The sequence below is a fragment of the Eulemur rufifrons genome, chromosome 4, assembly GCF_041146395.1.
Source record: "Eulemur rufifrons isolate Redbay chromosome 4, OSU_ERuf_1, whole genome shotgun sequence".
Classification (NCBI taxonomy): domain Eukaryota; kingdom Metazoa; phylum Chordata; class Mammalia; order Primates; family Lemuridae; genus Eulemur; species Eulemur rufifrons.
Window position 1 is genome coordinate 9,066,098 of NC_090986.1, and position 22,816 is coordinate 9,088,913.

General features: G+C 34.9%; 1 pseudogene; it reads left to right on the forward strand.

Annotated features, from left to right (window-relative positions):
- LOC138382422 (zinc finger protein 724-like) overlaps positions 1-22,545 on the forward strand; it is a 29,853-nt pseudogene extending 7,308 nt beyond the window's left edge.
- Positions 22,546-22,816: the final 271 nt, after the last annotated feature.

Genomic DNA, 22,816 nt, shown 5'->3' on the forward strand with positions numbered 1-22,816 from the left:
GTCTTGTCCTATTTCTTCTTTGATATTTTATTCTCATCTTCACAGAGATTGAAAATCCCCTTTCATTGGTACGTGAATGAAGAAAAAAAAGGTTTAGAGACTTATACTGATAGATAACCAACTGGCTTCATAAATTTCAAGTGACCATGAGAAAAACAGTGATGAAGCAGCCATGGTTTCTACTGTCTGGACACTTTCAGTCTAGAGCAAATTGCTAAATCATTGAATTCAGCAGCATGTAGTCAGTACGAAGAAGTGGAGATATACAGGGAAATTTGACTCCATTTAAACCACTTTCCGATGTTGTTTTTCTGACTTCCGATGTCACCATACATGGAAAGAAGAATTGTTGTTGTTATTTTTATTGTTTTACTGTGTTTGGAATAAATATTTAGCATTTGATGTAATTGTCCTAGAAAATTCTGATGCTCTATGTTAAATTACTTGTTATGTTATGAAATAGACAAGAGTGTACCTTAAATAATTAAAAACATACAAACTCTGGAAGTAGAATTTATGTTGACCAAGTCTAGAAAAGACAAAAAAAAAAATCAAAAAACCAGCAACATAGAGATCAGAGCCTTAGGTGTGCTCCCTGCCACAGCCATGCCCAGATCCACGCTCTTCTAAGCCTTGTCCAGCTCTGTCCCCACCCTGGACTCTCCCCTCACAGAACTGATGAGAGGAGATCAGAGTTTGGGTGGCTGCTCCTGCCATCTCTCCAGAGCTGGAACTCATAATTTCCCTAAAGCCAAAAGTGGATAAATGGCTGCAAAGGATTGGATATTTTGCTGCCTTAATTTTTGTCTTTTTTTTTTAAAAATCTGTGCTTCTAGAGACATTTAAACCACCAACTTGTTTTCCATTCCATCAGATCCGGTAGAGGTTCCATAGGTTACAAAAAAGTAAATATAAACACAACAATGAAAATCCCTCCATATTACTTTTCCATGGTTCCTTTCCATGTATCTCCCATCCATTTATATCTTTTACTTTGTATAGTTTTTATTTCATCAGTGACAAAGAAACAAAAATTAAAAATCTGTGCCCAACATCTAGATCCTGGTATGAATTATGGGACAATTAGTACCTGACTCCCAGGGTATTATATGGATTAACTCCCACAATTTGAGGTTCCCAGCACAGTGCACTGTAGCATACTTGCGAGCACGAAGTACATCATCAATGAAAATTGCATTAATGCATGTGCACGTGTTGTTTTCCAAATGACTTCCTCAGATATAGTTGCCTTTCCAGCCTCTGTAATCTTTATAGGGCCAGCAGAAAATGTTGTTTCATGATGGTGATTTGTGGTCTTCTCTTTGACCAGAAGTATTTATGTTGTGATAAGAGTGTCAAGTGTAGGGGACTCTGTACTGTGCCTGCTGTCTCTAGCTGAGTGCTACAGATATCAGGTCTGGGGAAGCAACGTCAGCATTCACAGGGAGCTTGCTTATGAAGCCAATCCATGGACTCCTTTTACACCTGTAGAATCATATTAATGAGGCTGGTGCCTGGATACCAAATGCTTTCTATGCACATTGAAGTTTGAGAGGCAATGCTCAGCAAAGTGGCTCTTAGCCCAGGCTTCCAGTTATAACCCCATGACCAGTTTGAAGACATACCATCACCTGTGCCCTCCCTGCAGCTTCTGTTCATTGGTCTGGGTGGGTGGGAGCATCATGTGGTTTTAATGAAGTGCCTCAGGTGATTCTAAGGTTAGGCCAGGGTCAAGCATGTGGGCTTCCAGATCTGTTAATTCTAGCCTTTTTCCCCAAAGGGAGGTCCCAGTGCCTGTTCTCATTGGGTTTGGTGGGGGTGGGTCAATATGGCCCATATTCCCATTGCTGCAGCTGAAATGCTGGTGCCTATGGCAGGGGAGGGCACCTGAGGCCAGGAAAGGAGAAACTCACATTTTCATCTTTATGTAGGAGCTCAATTGTTCCTGAATCTCTACTATGACAAAGTACAGATGAGTGTGGCCTTTTCTGTACTTCATGTTTCTTTTGCCTGTAGCTATCATGGTAGCAAATAAAGAGGTTTTTCTGATGCCTTAAAATGCGTATTCTCAAGATGCACCTGTGATTTGTCCAGATAATCTCACCAGGGAAGGAATCCTAGAGAAGCAGGAAGAGGAAGAAATGGCTGGTTCTCAGGTAAGAGCCTCCCAGGTCAGGGGCTGTGTCCACTTTTACTCCTAGAATGCCATGTAATTAGGGCTTGCAAACTCTTTTTTCTCTAATTCTGAGGCTTCTGCCTCACAACATTATTTTTTTTCCCTTCTTAGGATTTTCAGGGGGCTCTTTTTTTTATTTTTATTTTTTTTTATTTTTATTTTTTGAGACAGAGTCTTGCTCTGTTGCTCGGGCTAGAGTGCCATGGCGTCAGCCTAGTTCACAACAACCTCAAACTCTTGGGCTCAAGCAATCCTACTGCCTCAGCCTCCCGAGTAGCTGGGACTACAGGCGTGTGCCACCATGCCCGGCTAATTTTTTCTATATATATTTTTAGTTGTCCAGTTAATTTCTTTCTATATTTTTAGTAGAGACGGGGTTTTGCTCTTGCTCAGGCTGGTCTCGAACTCCTGACCTCGAGTGATTCTCCCGCCTTGGCCTCCCAGAGTGCTAGGATTACAGACATGAGCCACTGCGCCCAGCCCAGGGGGACTCTTTAAAATCCTTATTTTCTACATACCAGAGCCTTCTCTCCATTCTCTCCATCCAGGCTTTTTACATACTAAGAACATTTCTCACCATGAAATTATGACCTGCAGTGTTGAAAGTGTTTCCTTTTTCAGATCAACATGGGAAAGTGCAGATACCCAAGATTTCTAAGTATAGGGTTGGGGACTCAGATATCAGTGAAGAAGGAAAATATGTGCTTTTGAGGTTCTATCTTGATGCCCCATCATCTCTATGCCAAATACAATTTAAAAATGCACACTGATGGCTGGGCATGGTGGTGCAAGCCTGTAATCCTAGCACTTAGGGAGGCCAAGGCAAGAGGATTTGTTGAGGTCAGGAGTTTGATACCAGCCTGAGCGAGAGTGAGAAATTAGCTGAGTGATCTCTGACAGAGTCCTCCATTATAAAGTTAATTATTTTTCTTATTTATCATTAATATGTATCTTGGGGAATTTTACTGGCTGATGTACATAAATCATCACATTTAATCTGGAAGTTTCCCTTTCCTCTTAGTTTCTGTTTGCTTATAGCTTAATTTGGGAAATGAAGCTTCTCATCTTTGTTTATTTGTCAGACAAACTAGGATAAAATTCAGACTCTTCCACTTACTGGATGTTTGACAAAATATTCTTTTTGGGCTAGAAGAGGTTGCATTGCTGACAAGTTTGTTACAAATGCAGAAACTCAGGTCCCACTCCAGATCTCCTGAGTGAGAATCTGCATTTTAACAGGATCTCCAGTTCTCTGTACTACACATTAAAATTGTAGAAGTATCGTCGTAACTCCTAATCACTTTTTCATATGAGAAACATGTAAAGCTTATAGTAATGTATTGTGCACTTGACTTTTGCTAAGTGTAGATTCAAGTGTTCTCAACTCTCACACAAAGGTAAGTATATAAAATGATGGATATGTTAATAGCTTTATTGTGGTAATCATTTCAATATATATCAAAACAATATGTTGTAAATTATAAATATACACAATTTTTATTTACCAAGTATATGTCAAAAAACTTGAAAAAATTAATAAAAATTTTAAAAAGCTTATTGTGTATGATACATATAGACCACTCAAAAATATGCCTGTGTCAATGCCCTTAATTTTATACGTTATCATACAGAAAAGTACAGTATCTACACTTGTTTTGTTGATCTTTTTGCCATCCTCTGTCTTCCAAGTTAGAGAATACATTACATAGTATTATTAATATTAGGTAATTAATAATATTAGATAATTATAGTTACTCATGCATGTCAGAGCCAGTTCTCTTCACTCTCCCATTTCACATTTAGTCAAATTAAGAATAGCTGCTTGGTAATAGCTATAAGAATAGCTACATGGCTACTTGATAAATATGCATTTTTTTCCAGGGCCTGTTGACATTCAGGGATGTGGTTATAGAGTTCTCACGAGAAGAGTGGGCATGCCTGGACCCTGCTCAACGGAATTTGTATAGGGACGTGATGTTAGAGAACTACAGAAACCTGGTCTCCCTGGGTGAGGATAACTTCAATACAGAATTTCTATTCCACACTAAAGATTTTATGTCCTTCCTTTGTGGAATGTTTTCTGGAGTTTCTGCTTTGTAGGAATGAGTTTTAGATCCCTGCTTCCAAGGAAATCTTCGGGGTTCATTGGTATAGCAAAGACAATCTTCAGGATGTCATCTTGACATGAAACTGCCCTTTCTTGAACTGATCTGTATTCTTCACTCTAGATTAGTGACAATTCAATTTGGTGGCTTAAAACATTGTTGCCCAGACCTTAAAATCCAATTTTACCACCAGTGTTTGATTCAGTAGTACTGGATATTGGAGCTAAGGACCCATAAATTTAAAATGCCTCCTAAATGTCCTAGTGGTTCCGTCAAGAAACAGTATTTTGAATTTAATTTTCTAGAAACTTCTGTAAAGTTTTGTCCACTCTACTGAGCACAGTACCAGATTGGTAATTGGAGAATCCTAGCAAGAGTTATATTACTTTTTTTTTTTTTTTAATAAAATAGGTCTTGCTGCCTCTAAGCCAGATCTTATCATTTGTCTGGAGCAAAGGCAAAAGCCCTGGAATGTAAACAGACCTGAGAGAGTAGCCAAACACCCAGGTAGGTGGGAATGAATGAAGCAAGCAGATGAGAGTCCCAAAGGTCTCGGAAGAAGCCAGACCTTAAAATATGGTTTGGGAAACTCTGTTCCAGTGGAAATGGTTTCTGAAAAGCCTGGATTTCTTTCTCTTACTCTCATGTAGGGGCATCTTCTGTCCCATGCTCTAAAATTCTCTAAGGACTCTATTTCTACTCAATGATCTTTCTTCAATGTTGCAGAGAGAGCCAAAGTTCATGGCTCATAAGGGACTGCATGATCTGAGTGCTCTTCCTTTGCTTTTGGGCGCAGGAAGATATCTGTGCATATTTTTGAGGAACTCTGTTTTAAACCATTTTTATGTTCCCTTTTAGCATCATGTCTGAAATATGTCGGTAGTGGTGATATTGATATTTGCTTCAGAAATCCCGGGAAAATCAGAGACAAGTGTACATTTTCTACTTTATGATTTCCTATCATATGGAGGTTTCCATTGTTATTTTGCAGAAGTGTATACTCAGTAATTTCATCAGAACAATATGACTCTCTCTAAATATAAAAAAAACTAACATTATTTTACTCCACAATTTTTTAGTGTGAACTGAGATTTATAACTTAAATTATATATTTTCATATTCCTCACCTGTAATATAGTTGATTGTACCTACTCACTTCCTAAATTTCTTAAATATACTATGTTTTTAGGGCTTATAGTACATTGCTGAACATATATAAAACTCCTAGTTGTGACCGTATATTTTTAATAGTTCATTTTATAAGTTTCTCTTGTTTCCTATGAAGCTTACCCTGACTGTATCATTCATATATATACAATTTGTGTGTGTGTGTGTGTGTGTGTGTGTGTGAGAGAGAGAGAGAGAGAGAGAGAGAGTTGTCTGGAAAATGTCCAGCCATATAACCATTCTTGTTATAGTAACAAACGCTGGATACTTTCCAGACGGCCTCTTTCTCTCTCTTTCTCTCTCTCTCCCCCTCTCCCTGTATATATATATACACACACACACATACACACACATTACATACTGATTTTTATAAATATTTATTTGTATGTAGTGTAATGATTTGATATGTATAAATTGTGAAATGAATAATATAATCAAGTTGATGAACACATCTATCACCTCACATGGCCTTATTTTGTTTCAATGAGAACACTTAAGGTCTACTGTCTTAGCAAATTTTAGAGAACAAAATAATATTATTATCTATTGGCATGAAGCTATATATTAAATCCTCAAAACTTACTCATCTTATAACTGAAAGTCTGTACCCTTTGGACAACATTTCCAATTTTTTCCACCTCCAGCCTCTGGCAACAGCCTTCGTGCTCACTGTTTCTATGGGTTCAACCTTTTTAGAGTTCCCATATAAGTGAGAACATGAAGTATTTGCCTTTGTGTACCTAGTTTATTTCACTTAGCATAATGTCCTCCAGGTTTATCATGTTGTGTAAGTGGCAGGATTTTATTTTTTTATGGGTGAACAATATGGTATTGTGTATATATACTGTATTTCCTTTATCCATTCAGCGTCCACAGACATTTAGGTTGTTTTCATATCTTGGCAATTGTGAATCATGCTGTAATTATGTAGGGGTGCAGATATTTCTTTGAGATTATGACTTTATTTCTTTGGTTATACACAGAGATGTAGGATTGCTGGATTTTATGGTTCTATTTTTTTAAAAAATTTTTAAAAAGCCTTCATAATGGTTTTCATAATGACTACCAATTTACAACTCAATAACAGTTTACTGTATTTCTTTTTCTTCATGCCCTTGTGAACATTTGTTATCTCTCTTCTTTTTGATATCAATTATCCTAAGAGGTGTGAGGTAATATCAGTGTTTTAATTTGCATTTGCCTGATGATTGGTGATGTTGAACATCATTTTATATAAGTGTTGGCCATTTTTGTGTACTTTGTGTATTTTGTGTTTTCCCTATTTTTCAATTGTGTTATTATCATTATTGGTTTTGTCTTTAATTTGTGTGAGTTTCTTATATTAATATGTCATGGGTATTAAGCTTTTATCAGATATATGGTTTGCAAATGTTTTCTTCTATCTTGTAACTTTCGTTATTGTTTTCTTTGTTGTGTAGAAGCTTTTTGGTTTGATGCAGTCTAACTTATTTAATGTTGCTTTTCTTGCTGTACTTTCTGTGTCACATTCCAAAAAATCATTACCAAGACCAATATCAGGAAGATATTTCATACGTTTTCTTTTATGATTTTTAAGGACTCATGTATTTCATTTGTATTTATTTTATTGTGAGTAACTTTTTAGGTATGATGTTAGAAAAATGGTGTAATTTCATTCTTTTGCTGGTGGGTATCCAGTTTTTCTAGCATCCAGTATTAAAAAGATCATAATTTCTGTGTTGTGTATTCTTGTCTTGTCAAAGATTCGTTGACCTTATATGCTTGGGTTTATTTCTAGACTTTCTCTTTAATTCCATTGGTTCTTGTGTCTGTTTTTAATACACTTAGCATCCTGTTTTTGTAACCATATTCTTGAAAAATAGTTTAACATCTGAAAGCATGCTGTCCCCAGCTTTGTTTTTCTTCCTCAACATTACTTTGACTACCTGAAGTCTCTTCTAGGTTCATAAATTTTGAATAGTTCTTGTTTTTATTGTGAAAAATGCCATTGGAATTTTTATAGAAATCACATTAAGCCTATAGGTTGGTTTGGATGATATGGTACTTTAATATTAATTCTTTCAATACATAAACATGGTATGTTTGTATGTTTCTTTGTGTCTTTTTCATCAATTTTATTTTTTTTTCAGCATAAAGATCTTTCATCTTTTTGGTTTTATGCCTAAGACATTTATTATTTTGATGCTATTATAGATAAGATTGTTTTCTTTCTTTTTTATCAGATCGTTGTTAGGGTATGGAAGCACAACTCATGTTTCTAGGTTAATTTCTTATTGTGCTAATTTACTGAGGTCATTTATTTAAACAGTGTATTGGTATAACATTCATGTTTCTCTATGTATAAGATTATGTCTAGATCTATGGTGACTTTTTTACTTCTTTTCAATCTGCTTGTTGTTTTATCTTCCTGGCAAATTGTTGTGCCTAGAACTTCCAGTATTATGGTAAAATAGAAGCACTGAAAGTAGGCAGAATATGGCCTTGCCTTGGTATCTGCAATTTTTATAAACTGTTTTCAGCAGGTAAAGATCTTTTCTTGTTGGTTCCCTAAGCTGATGGGACCCCTTCTGTGTTTGCAATGGACAGGAGTTGTAGCTTGATCACAAGGCAGCTGCAGGTCTGTAGTGGGGTCTAGCTTTGGTGAGCTTGTTACCAGGGGCTTGGGTGGTTGTAAATCCTGTCTTATTTGGGGGCAGACTGAATTGCCTTCATGACTTTGATCTGTAGGGCAGGTATTTGCAGTTAGGTCTGCATAGGGTGGGCCTGATACCAGGTTATGGATCCATGAGTGTGACTCCCACTGAGTATGTGGGAGGGTATCCTCAGGTCACTGTGTGTGTCCCTTGGTGGGCAAGACTAGCCAAGGACTGTGGCTAAGAGGGCTGATATTGAGACACAGAACTGCTTCAGAGACCACAGTAAGGACCAAAGTCTGCAGGCTGCCTTTATGGCCATGAATGGGCATCCTACCTCAGCTCTTTGGATGGGCAGGGCCACTCCCATACTGTGGCTGGGAAGAGTTGGAGATGAAGAGTAGCTTCAGAATTCTCAGACCACATTTGGTATGCCAATTTCTGGTCTGTAGCCAAGAACAGGGTTCTCATGTTTGCCCTCTAGGTGAGGCCCTGCTTTCTCAGATCCACCTTTCCTGGTTTTCGGGTTTAGCAGGGATTCACAGCACTCTCCCTGGCTCCCCAATGTGTCATAATGCACTTTTGCCAATGGATGTCTGCCATATTTTAGATGCTGAAGGCAGATATACAAGTGAGGGATTTTTTTATTATTCCATCTTGCTGATGTCACTATCCCTATGTTTTCACTTTCTGAATTGTTTTGTTTCAAATTTGTCTGTAATATAAATTTAAACATTCAAAACAATATGTGTGAATTTTATGTTATGGGAGAAGTAAATTAGATAATTAGTAGGCACCCCAAATTTAGTAAAATGTCCACTTGTAAGTTTAAATTTAGTGAAGGTATAAAGGAATCATTAAGATTTTCATCCACTTTCCTCAATCTGTATCTAAATTATAAGATGACTTATTCCCAAATATTCATTTTTACGTATCATTGATGCTCATTATGAACAAAATTCGTATTTTTTTTTCATTTAGAAAAGTGAATCATGCACTTTGAGAATTAAAAAAAGACTTTTTTTTTTTTTTTTTTTGCCGCTAAGGGCTAGATTACAACCTTTTTATTTTGTGTAGGAATAGCATTAATATATTAGTAACATAATAAAACTTTAGTATCTTTTAAATGCTTATTCAATTAAAATTTTTTCATTAGAGCCTTGTATTAATAATTTCAGTGCATTTTCAATAAAATTTTATCTCCATACACAGCATTCCAGTGATTCAAAATTTCCACTCCATATGGGTGCATAGTCACAGTTAAACATTGAAGTTATTTAGAACAAATTTTTTTCAATGGTACATCAGTGTTGCTTATAGAATTTTATGGGTGTTTCTTTTATTCTTGTTTTGCAATACTGTATTATTATGTTTCTTTTGGAGGGTAGGTTCTTTAACATTAGGTTATTGTATTTTTTGTTTTCCCTATTTATTATAATTTTGAATAAAAATTTGCAAGTTTATATACACACTTTAAGTCAATGTGGGGTTTAATTAAAATATGAATCAGGCATAGGACTATCAATTAATTTATGTATGTGTTTGGTGATCTCTATAAATATGACTACAACTTTGTTCATGGCTTATCTAGTATATTTCTTCTTTTGGCTTATTGACAATGTTTTATCTTGTCTAGGTGAGTAATCATGAAAATATTTTTAATTTCATGTGTTTACTGATGAATATGTATTTTATTTGCTTGAGAAAAGCATGTTTTGAAGGTATTTTTTGGAAAGCTTTATAAGTGTATCTCCTTTAATTATCATTTTAAAAAATTATGATAAAAACACATAATCCAAAGTTTACCATCTTAAATATTTTTAATTGTAAAGCTCAATAGTACTAAGTATATTCACATTGTTATGCAAAAGACCTCTAGATCTTTTATATCTTATGAAACTGAAATTTAATACCCATTAAAGAACAAGTGCCCATTTCACCCTATTTCTAGCTCTGGACGAAAACACTATTCTAACACCATTCTACTATCTGCTTTTATGAGTTTGGCTACTTTAGATATCTCACATGAGGGGATTCATATACTATCTGTCACTTTCTTACTGGCTTATTTCAGTTGACATAATATTCTCAAGGTTTGCCCTTATCGTAGCCTGTGACTAGATTTTCACTTTTTTAAAGTGAATAATATTCCATTTTGTGCATATGTTACACTTTCTTTGACTTTCATCAGTTGAAGGGCATCTGGGTTGCCTCTAACTTTTTGCTTTTGTGAATAATGCCACAATGAACATGGGTGCAGAAATACCAATTCCAGGTCTTGTGTTGCATACTTTGGATACATACCCGTAAGTGGGAATGCTGGGTCATTTGACAATTCCATTTTTACTGTTCGAGGAGCCTCCCTACTGATTTTCATAGTATCTGCATAATTTTTCCCCTCAAAGGTACCAATTTCTCCACATCCTCAACAGCTTTATTTTTTTGTTTGCTTGTTTTATCGTGGCCAATTTATTATGTGTGAGGTAATATCTTTCTGTGATTTTTTCATTTTTCTAAAGGTTAATAAATTTGAGCATCCTTTCAAATTCTTCTTGCCCATTTTTACATTTTCTTTGGAGAAATGTGTGTTCAATCTTTTTTTAATCAAGTTATTCACTATCTGTTGTTTTTGAGTTTAAGAGTTATTTATATATTCTGAATATTAATTCATCAAAACGTGATTTGAAAATATTTTCACCCATTTCTTACAGTGCATTTTAACTACACTAAATGTTTCTTTTGATGTGCAGAAGTTCTGGAGTTTGATGTAGTCCCAGTTTTATGTTATTTTCTTGGTTGCTTGTGCACTTGAATGTCAAATTCAGGAAAACAGTGCAAAACCAATATCATGATCTTTCCCCTATAGCTTCTTCAAAGAGTTTCATAGTTATATTTCTTATGTTTAAGTATTTAAGACATTTTTATATGGTACATGTGAAGCGTTCAACTTTTTTCCATATAAATATCTACTTTTCAACACCATTTGTTGAAATTGCTCTACTTTCCCATTGTGTGGTCATGGCAATCTTGTGAGAGATAATTTGATCATATATACACAGGGTTTATTTTGGGGCTGTCTATTCTGTTCCATTTTCTGTTTATCTGTCTTTCTTTCAGTACCACATTTTTATTTCTGCAGATTTGTTTTGAAATTAGGAAGTATAGTTCTTTGTTCTTTTCTTAATGTGTGTTTGGCTATTCATAGCCCCTGAAAAATATTTTAGGATTTTTTTTTTTTTAAATTTCTGTAAAAAAAAAAAAAAAATTGCCATTGAGAACTTTTGAGGAATGTGAGCCAAAACTTACATGTTCATTTCTTGCATTTCTTGTCTTTGGTGACATCTTTGGCTTGAGATTCTTTGCTGCAGTCTTTAGTAAACAACTGCAACCAAGCTTTTTATGGAGTTTCTCTTCTTTCTCAATTTTACAGAGGCCTACCAGTTCCCCTAGTTTCTTGTTGTCAATATAGTTGGATACAAGCACCATTTGTGTCAAGCACACAAAGATAGGCTTACACTTGTCTAAGCCTTTGGCAGGTTATTGAATTTCACATGCAAGCAAAGCCATCACAGACAGAAAGATTATTTTGTTCTTGTTCATGTTCTTTTAAGATTAAAGCTAAGTTGTTTGTTTAAGATTTTTCCTTTTTTTCTTTTTCTTTCTGTCTTTCTTCCTTTTTTTTTTTTTTTTTTTTGAGACAGAGTCTTGCTCTGTTGCCCAGGCTAGAGTGCCATGGCATTAGCCTAGCTCACAACAACCTCAAGCTCCTGGGCTCAAGCAATCCTTCTGCCTCAGCCTCCCCAGTAGCTGGGACTACAAGTGTGTGCCACCCTGCCTGACTCATTTTTTCTATGTATTTTTAGTTGTCCAGGCAATTTCTTTCTATTTTTAGTAGAGATGGGGTCTCACTCTTGCTCAAGCTGGTGTCGAACTCCTAAGCTCAAACTATCCGCCCGTCTCGCCTCCCAGAGTGCTAGGATTACAGGGGTGAGCCACTGCACCCAGCCCCGTTTTTTCTTAATGTAGGAGTATATCACCATAAACTTCTGTCTTAGAACTGCTTTTGTTGCATCCAAGAAGTTCTGGTTTGTTGTGTATCCAACTTCATTTGTCTCAAGGTAATTTTTTTCTTCTTGGTTTCTTCTTTGACCCATTCGTCGTTCAGGGACATGTTGTTTAGTATCCACATATATGAGTTTTCTGAATGTTTTCCTGCTATTAATTTTCTACTTTATACCACTGTGATCCGAAAAAAATGATACAATTTTGATTTTATTGAATTTGAAAAGACTTTTTTTGGCCTAACATATAATCTATTTTGGGGAATCTTCCATGTGTGTCGAGATGATTGTATATTCTCATACTGTTGGATGGAATGCTGTATGTATGCCTGTTAGATTTATTTGGTGTTGAAGATCCTATTGTATTTCTGTCTATTTCTTCCTATAGTTCTGTTATTGTTAACTGTATATATTTAGGTCATGCAGTGTTGGGTGCCTAAGTATTTTTAATTCTTAATATCCTTCTGACAAATTAACCTCTTTATTATTATATATTAAATTCCTTTAATTCTTGTTACATATTTTACTTGGAAAATTTTGTCCATGTCTGTTTTGTCTAATATAAGTATAATTACCCCTGCACTCTTTTGTTTATGATTTTCATATAATATTTTTTCATCCTTTCACTTTTACCCTGTGTTTGTTCTTAAAATAAAAATGAGACTCTTGTAAGCAGCAACAATAGTTGGATTTTTTGTTCATTCAGTCATTCTGTGTTTGTTTTATTCAATTTTCTGCTGCTGTAACAGAATAAAGTACTGAGTAAATTATAATGAATAAAAGTTTATTTGGTCATGATTCTGGAGGCAGGGAAGGCCAAGAACATGGCACTGGCATCTGGTGAATGAATATCTGGTTGTTGTGACATAATGTGAATGAAGACATATGAGGGCGAGGGGGTTATGCCAGTGAGACCTCCCTTTTGTAATAAACCCACCATCATAACTAATCTACTTCTATGATAAGGCCATTAATCCATTCATGAGGGCACAGTCCTCATGGTCTAATCACTCCTTAAAGGTCCTGCCCCTTTATTCCATAACAATGACAATTAAATTCTAACTTAAAATTTAGAAGCAATATATAGTCAAGGGCAGTGTCATTTTATTGGATAATTTAATCTATTTATATATAATTATTGATAGGCAAGTACTTACTATTGTGATTTTGTTGTTTTATGTCCATTTTATGGTTTGTTTCTTTCTTCTTGTTCTGTACTGCCTTCTGTTTTGTTGACTTTTGTTTTTCTTTTGTTGTAATATTCTTTGATTACTTTCTTTTTATTTTGTGTTGTCTACTATAGTATATTTTTCCTAGTGGTTATTATGAGACTTTCATTTTAAAAAGTCTTATAACAGTCTAGGTTAAGGTAATAATTTCTATGCATAAAAAAATCAACAACTTTCTTCCTGTCCACACATTTTATACTATCTGTGTTATACTTTACAACTTATTATATTGTATATCCATTAAGAAATTATTGTAACTATACTCATTTTAATAATTTTGTAGCTTTTATACTAGAGTTGAAAGTGATTAATTTACCATGAGAGTATTGGAATAGTGTCAATTTCATTATGTTTTTAGTATTTCCAGTGAGATTTTTATCTTTATATTTTTATATTGTCAGTTATTATTCCATCATTTTGACTTGAAGAATTCCCTTTAGCATTTTTTGGTTAGGCAGATCTAGTGGTGATGAATTACCTCAAGTTACAGTGTTTTTCAAGATTCACATTCAGGTCAAAGCTGGTTGTTTTACATCCAGGGTCACAGATAATGTGCTTCTCCCTGAATATCTCTGGTTGGATGGAATTTTGAGAGATAAGGAAAGTGGGTTTGGGACTGATTTAGGGGCAACACATAAGACCAAGGTCATCAGGCCTCTCACCTCAGGCACTGGTGGATATGAATCTTTCTGGGTATCTTGTCAGATGGTGCAAATGGCAAGACCAAAACAAAATGTACTATAGCTAGGTCTACAGTGGGATGTAGCCACTTTTTGTTCTGTAGATGGGACTTTGTTCAGCAAGCCTGTCATATGGGCAGGGTCCTGTTGTCTCAAAGTGGTCTTACTTTGTCTTGGGATCCACCAGGACATCACAAACTCAGACCTGGATCGTAAAGCTCCAGGAAAAGCAGTTTTGTTTGGCCATGACTGCCACATTATGCTATAAAAGATACAACATGGGGACCTTCTAGTCTACCATCTTGCTTATGTTCTTTTCCAGTATAGTTCAGTTTTTGAAATGTTGTATGTCAAATTTGTCATTGGTATTTTGATAGAAATTGCATTAAATCTGTAGATTGCTTTCAGTAGTATTGCCATTTTAATATTTTTCCAGTCTATGTACACAAGCTATTTTTACATTTATTTGTGTTTATTTTACTTTTTATTAATGTTTTATGGTTTTTAGTTTAGAGATCTTTTACCTTTTTCCTGAAGTTTATTGCTAGGTGTCTTAAGTTTTTAGCTATTATAGAGACAGAAGAGGCATTTGACACAATGTAAAATTTCTTTATGATAAACACTCTCAAGAAATTAGGTACAGAATATATATTCCTTAACAAAATAAAGATGATGTGTGACAAATCAATGCTAACATTAAGGGTAACCACTTTAATCACTTCTCTTTAACTTAGTACTGAAAATTCTAGCCAGAGCCATAGGAAGAGAAAGAATGAAAAGGCATCTAAATTTGAAAGTAGGGAGTCAAATTGTTCCCATTTGTAGACAAAATAATTTTATCTTAAAAAAACCTTAAAGACCATATCAAGAAAGTGATAGAACTAATAAATTCAGAAGAGGTGCAGAATTAAAAATCAACATACAAAAATCAGTATCATTTATGTAAGCTACTAGTGACCTATCTGAAATTTTAAAATTCCATTTACAGTATCTACAAAAAAGCCATGTCCATTTTGAGATCATGTTTGCATATAGTGCATGATAAGGTCCAGCTTCTTATTTCCATGTAGAGTTCCAGTATTCCTAACTCAATTTGTCGAAGAGATTGCCTTTCTTCATTGTGAGGGCTAGGAATCCTTGCTGAAGTTAAGTTGGCTATATACATGGGGGTTTATTTCTATTCTATCTAATCTGTTTAATCATATATTTGTCTTTCTGAAAGTACCACACTATTTTGATTGCTGTTGCTTTGACATAAGTTTTGGAATCACAGTATGGTACTTCAACCTTTGTCCTTCTTTTCTAAGGTTGTTTGACTATTTGTGGTCCCTTGAAAGTCCATTGGAATTTTAGAATATTTTAATAATTCTGAAAATTTTTCCACTAATATCCTGACAGAGATTACATTGATTCTGAAGATCACTATAGGTAGTATTGACATTTTAACAATATTAAGTCTTTTATTAATAACTTCTGAACCAGAGTGTGTTCGAGAGATTTTTGTTTAATTTCCACCTATTTGTGGACTTGGTAGCGTTTTCTTTGTTTTTGTTTTTTCAGTTTTAAACTTTGTTTTATTCTATTGTAGTCGTAAATGATATTTTGTGTATTTCCATCCACTTAAATTTCTTACGGCTTGTTTTGTGGCACAACAGTTGTCTATTTGGGTTAATGTGTCATGTATGATTAAGAGTACTATGTATTCTGTTGTTGGGTGGAGACTTCTGTATATGACTGTTAGGGCTAATTGTTCAATATTATTGTTTAAGTTCTCTATTTTCTTACTGATCTTCTGTCTTTTTTCTTTGCATTGTTTAATATGGGATATTGAAGTTTGCTATTATTCTGTTGCTGTCTAATTCTAGCTTCAATTCTGTAAACAGTTGCTTTATACATTTGGGATGCTGATGTTGGGTGCATATATCTTAATACTTGAGATAGCTTCCTAGTTGATGAACACTTTTGTCATTATACAATGACTTTCTTGCAATTTGTGACGAATGTTTTTTATAATGAGGTCTCAAAATATCACTCAGGGTAGAGTACAGCGAGTGCAGTTGCATGATTACAGCTCACTGGAATCTCCAATTGCTGGGATCTAGCAATCCTCTTACCTCAGTCTCCTGAATAGCTAGGACTACAGGCATGTGCCAATGGAAATGGCTATGTTTTATTTTTGTAGAGATGTGGTCTCACTATGTTGTTCAGGCTTGTCTCAATCTTTTGGTGTCAAGTAATCCTCCCACCTCAGTCTCCTAAAGCACTAGGATTACAGGTGTGAGCCACTGTGCCTGGTCTTGTGAAAATTTTTAATGTAATGTATTTTTTTGTGACAGTTTTGACATTTCAGTCAATAATTTTTTTCTTTGCTTTCATTTTCAGCCTATGTGTTTATAGAATTAAAGTCATATTTTCTGTAGAAAGCATAGAATTAGTATGATTTCTTGAATTTATTCAGCTAAGTTGTCTTTTGATAGATTTTATTTGTATATAAAGTAGTTACTGAAAGGGAATGACTTACTATTGCATGTTTATTTGTTTTTGTAGGTGGCAATTTTGTTTCTGTTTTTGTCTCTTAGTGTTTTCCTTTGTGTTTTATTGATTTTTATAATGATGTGGTTTAATTTATTTCTCATTTCTGGAGTATCTGCGTACTCATTGTGATTATCATAGATATTACATACAACATCTTGAAGTTACAACAATCTATTCTAAGCTGATAACTTTCATTGCATTCAAAAGCCCTGCTGGGCCTGGCGTGGTGGCTCACGCCTGTAATCCTAGCACTCTGGGAAGCTGAGGCGGGTGGATTCTTTGAGCTCAGGAGTTCAAGACCAGCCTTAGCAAGAGCAAGACCCCGTCTCTACTAAAAAAAAAAAAAATAGAAAGAAATTAGCTGGACAACTAAAAATATATAGAAAAAATTAGCCAGGCATGGTGGCGCATGCCTGTAGTCCCAGCTACTTGGGAGGCTGAGGCAGAAGGATTGCTTGAGCCCAGGAGTTTGAGGTTGCTGTGAGCTAGGCTGATGCCACGGCACTCTAGCCCGGGCAACAGAGTGAGACTCTGTCTCAAAAAAAAAAGCCCTGCTGCTTTACATCCCCCATTGTACTTTATTGATGTCTCAAATATCTTTCTACATTGTGTATCCAGTAATACAAGTTTATAGTTATTTTCAAGTGTTTGTATTTAAAATCTGTATTAGAATTAAAAACATTATATGTATCCTTATTATGATAATAAAAAATACTGTATTTGTTTGTGTAATTACCTTTACCAGAGAACATTACATTTTCACATGATTTTCGTTGCTGTCTACCGTCATTTTATTTTTCAATGTGAAGAACTGATGCTCTTTAACATTTCTTGTAGGACAGGTCTACTGGATATGAATTTCTTCAGCTTTTGTTAATCTTGGAAATTTTTTATTTCTAATTCATTTTAAAGATCATTTTTGCCAGAAATAGTGTTCTTGGTTGGGAGATACTATTTTTCAGCACTTTGAATATATCATTCTACACCGATCTAGACTATAAGATTTTTTACTGCAACATTTGTAGGTAGATAATTTCATAGGAGTGCCCTTGCATTTGGTAAATCATTTTTTCTTGTTGATTTCAAGATTCTCTTTATGACTTTGACATTTCTGAGTATAACATGTTTTTCTGTGGTTCTCTTTGTTTTAAACCTAATTACAGTTGGCTGAGCTTCTTTAAATTTTATGCAGTTTTCTCCCTCAAATTTATAAATTTCTCAGCCTCTATTTTTTTAAGTAATCTTCTTTTTTTTTCTCTCCGTCTAGAGCTCCCATTATCAGTATAATGGCCTACTTGATGTTATCCCATAAGTCCTTTAGGCTGTTTTTACCTTTCCTCATTTTATTTTCCTTTTTGCTTTCCTTGCTCTATAATTTTAAATGACCCATTTTCACACTTTCCGCCTTTTTCTTCTGCTACATCAGGTCTGCTATTGACCTCCTCTAGTGAATCTTCATTCAGTTATCTTACTTTTCTCTTACCTCTCTGTTAGTAATAGAATTTTTCTTTTTCTTTTCTTTTCTTTCTTTTTTTTTTTTTTTTTTTTGAGACAGAGTCTCACTCTCTTGCCCAGGCTAGAATGCCATGGCATTAGTCTAGCTCACAGCAACCTCAAACTTCCTGGGATCAAGCGATTCTCCTGCCTCAGACTCCGAAATAGTTGGGATTACAGGCATGTGCTACCACTTCTGGCTTATTTTTCTGGTTTTGGTATAGGCAAGGTCTCACTCTTGCTCAGTCTGGTCTGGAACTCCTGAGCTCAAGCAATCCTCTCACCTCAGCCTCCTAGAGTGCTAGGAGTACAGATATAAGCCACCATTCCTGGCCAGAATATTTGTTATGCATTGTTTTCTTCCTTTTTTTGTTTTGTTGTCTGTGTTCTCATTTAGCTGGTTGACCATCTTTAAAATAGATTTATTAAATTCTTTTAAAACTAATTTTTAGATCTTCACTGCATAGAATCTCTTGAAAATTCATTTTTGACTTTCTGTTGGGCCATGTTTCTTTGATGTCTTGTGATTTTTGTTAATATTTCTGTCATTTAAAAAACAGCTACCTATCCCATCCTTCATGTAATATCTTTGGACAAAGAATAACTGACACTGTTTAACCATACTAGACATTCCAGGGGTTTCTCCAACCTGTTAGAAATATGTGTTATCTCTATACTATTGTTTGTTTTTCTGTTAAAAATGTTCCCTTTGTTTCCTCTTGAACTCATTTAATCTCTTGCTTCCCTTGGCGAATGTCATTAGTACTACAGTCTCTCTGTTACTGTAACAAACATTCATCTTTGTTCTCAGTGGACCCAACCTGTCATTTAAACTATATTTCCATTCCCTTCAGCACTGCATATTAAACCATGCAATAACAAGTCTTTAGGTAGTCCTAGAAAAACTGTAGCCTATGGACACAAGTTCCACTCTTTTCTCTGTTTCCTGAGGGAGAAACAAGGAGTGGAAAGTTATTTTCTCTCATTCCTCTCTGCGGTGGTGTACAAATGTAATAAATTTTCTCCTACTTAATTTGACCCTTCTTGGCTTTGCATTCACTGGGGATATTGAATACTCAATTGATATTCTGTTAGCATATTTTTGTTAATATTATATACTCAGAGAAACAAGGGTCTCAGGTTCTTAATTCAGCTATCATAGTGATGGTCACAGCTTTGTATAATTATACATATTTTTGTTGTAAAGTATTTTAACCCAAATATAGTAATTAAAATTAAAAAAAATTTTGATATCTTTCAGGTTTATTTTCTTATTACATGCAAGTCCTGTGGACAAAACAGTGCATAGAAACTCCAATCCAAAAAGTGATATTGGGGGTATTTGGAAATTGTGGCCTTGAAAATTTACACTTGAAGGAAGACTGGGAAAGTGAGGGTGAGTGTGAAGAACAAAACGGTTCTTATGATGGACATAACAAATGTAAGACAACTACTGATAATAAAAACATTACTGGTAATAAAGGTCAAAATCTTAAAACATTTTGGAAAACATCTTCCTTCATGCCAGTTACTTTTGCTAAACCACATGTTTTCATAAGTAAATATCATCAGTTTTTGGAACATATCTTTTCTCTGAAAAGAAATTTGGAAAATATAAATACTGACCTAGTCCATGTTCCAAATAATGATTTGTACCAATTAAAATATCGAATTGGATTCAATGGACAGTCAAATATCTCTGAAAATCGGAGATTTGAAAATGAAGGGAAGATTTGTAAATATGATCAAGGTCATGTGTACTTTGTTAAAAGTTTATTCTTCCACCAAAGAATAATACCTTCCTATGCCAAAATCTACAATTTCATTCACTACAAGAAGGTCTTTACCCATTTATTATTGTTTAATCAATATCAGGGTATAGATCTTTGGAGAAGACATCACACCTATAATAAAACTTTGATGTCTTTTAGCCAGGGCTCTATCCCAAAGGATTTCCAGGATATTTATATTGGAGACAGAAATTATCAATGCCAGAAATCTGGAAAATCCTTTAACCAAGGCTTTAACCCTAGAAAACATCAGAATACTCATTTCTCAGGGGACCATTACAAATGTAAAAAATGTAAGAAAGTGTTTCATCAACAGTCAAATCTTACATTCCATTGTAGTATCTGTAATCAAAAGAGGTCTTCCAAATCTAAATGTCCAGACGCTTTTACCCAGTTATCAAATCATACTCACCAGCAAGGAATCTATTCTGGAATAAATTCATGTGAGAAAGTCTATAGTCAATCATCAAGTGTAAAGAAATATAAGATAATTCATACTGAAAAAAAACTCTGCAAATTTAAAGAATCCAGCAAAGTGTGCAACCATATTTTACACCTTATTCAACATCAGAGTATTCATACTGAAGAGAAACTGTACAAATGTTATGAATGTGACAAAGCCTTTAATAATAGCTCGCACCTTGCTGAGCACCAGAGGATTCATACTGGAGAAAAATTTCACAAATGTAAATCATGTAGTAAATCTTTTACATATTCAAGTCTTATTACGCATCAAAGAATTCATACTGGACAGAAACTCTACAAATGTAATGAATGTGGCAAAGCCTTTAAACGTAGCTCACACCTAACTCAACATCAGAGAATTCATACTGGAAGCAAACCCTACAATTGTAAAGAATGTGGCAAAGCCTTTAATTATAGGGCAAGTCTTACTGAACATCACAGAATCCACACTGGAGAGAAACCCTACAAATGTAAAGAATGTGGCAAAGCCTTTAAACGTAGCTCACACCTAACTCAACATCAGAGAATTCATACTGGAAGCAAACCCTACAATTGTAAAGAATGTGGCAAAGCCTTTAATTATAAGTCAAGGCTTACTGAACATCACAGAATCCACACTGGAGAGAAACCCTACAAATGTAAAGAATGTGGCAAAGCCTTTAAACGTAGCTCACACCTAACTCAACATCAGAGAATTCATACTGGAAGCAAACCCTACAATTGTAAAGAATGTGGCAAAGCCTTTAATTATAGGGCAAGTCTTACTGAACATCACAGAATCCACACTGGAGAGAAACCCTACAAATGTAAAGAATGTGGCAAAGCCTTTAAACGTAGCTCACACCTAACTCAACATCAGAAAATTCATACTGGAAGCAAACCCTACAATTGTAAAGAATGTGGCAAAGCCTTTAATTATAGGGCAAGTCTTACTGAACATCACAGAATCCACACTGGAGAGAAATCCTACAAATGTAAAGAATGTGGCAAAGCCTTTAAACGTAGCTCACACCTAACTCAACATCAGAGAATTCATACTGGAAGCAAACCCTACAATTGTAAAGAATGTGGCAAAGCCTTTAATTATAGGACAAGTCTTACTGAACATCACAGAATCCACACTGGAGAGAAACCCTACAAATGTAAAGAATGTGGCAAAACCTTTAAACGTAGCTCACAACTAACTGAACATCAGAAAGGCCATAGTGGAGAAAAATTTCACAAATGTTATGCATGCAGTAAATCTTTTACTTATTCGTCAAGTCTTATTAGGCATAAAAGAATTCATTCTAGAGAGAAGCCCTATAAATGTAAAGAATGTGGCAAAGCCTTTAATTATAGGTCAAATCTTACTGAACATCACAGAATTCACACTGGAGAGAAACCCTACAAATGTAAAGAATGTGGCAAAGCCATTAAACATTGCTCACATCTAACAACATCAGAGAGGTCATACTAGAGAAAAATTTTACAAATGTAATGCATGCAGTAAATCTTTTACTTATTCTTCAAGTTTTAGTAGGCATCAAAGAATTCATATCAGAGGGAAACCCTACAAATGTAAAGAATGTAGCAAAGACTTTAACCATAGTTCACATCTTACTCCACATCAGAAAATCCATGTTGGAGGGGAAACCTATAATTACAAAGAATGTGGCAAAGCTGTTAAGTGAAGTTCATGTCTTACTGAGTACCAAAGAATTCATACTAGAGAAAAATTTCACAAATGTAAATCATGCAGTAAATCTTTTACTTTTTCTTCAAGTATTAAGCATCAAAGACTTCATACTGGACAGAAACACTACAGATATATTGAATGTGGCAAGGCCTTTAACTTTAGTTGACACCTTCCTCAATACCAGAAAATCCATAGTGGAGAGAAACCCTACAAATGTGAAGAATGTGGGAAAGCTTTTAACCGTAGTTCACACCTAACTCAACATCAAAGGATTCATACTGCAGAAAAAATTCAGAAATGTAAAGCATGCAATAAATCTTTTACTTTTCCTTCAAGTCTTATTGAGCATCACACTGGAGGAAAACCATATAAATGTAATGAATGTGGCAAAGCTTTTACTCATTCTTATGGTCTTATTGTGCACCAGAGAATTCATACTGGAGTAAGCTCCTATATATGTAAAGAATGTGGCCTGTCCTTTAACCAGTCTTCAATCCTTAGACAATGTGACAGAATTCATTCTGGAGAGTAAAACCCACAAATGTAAAGAATGTGGCAAAGCCTTTTATCGTCACTTAAATCTTACTTGACATCAGAGCATTTATAGTGGTTAACTCTACACATGTAATGAGTAAGGAAAGCATTTTATTTAAAATGCACAATTTACAGGTTACAAGAAAGATTATAGAGGAAGAAACTTTACAGATGCAATAAATAAGGGAACTATTTAAAACTCATCCAGTTCTATCAGAGATTCACAGAAGAACTAAAGCAAACACTTCTAAACTTTACACCAAACCAGG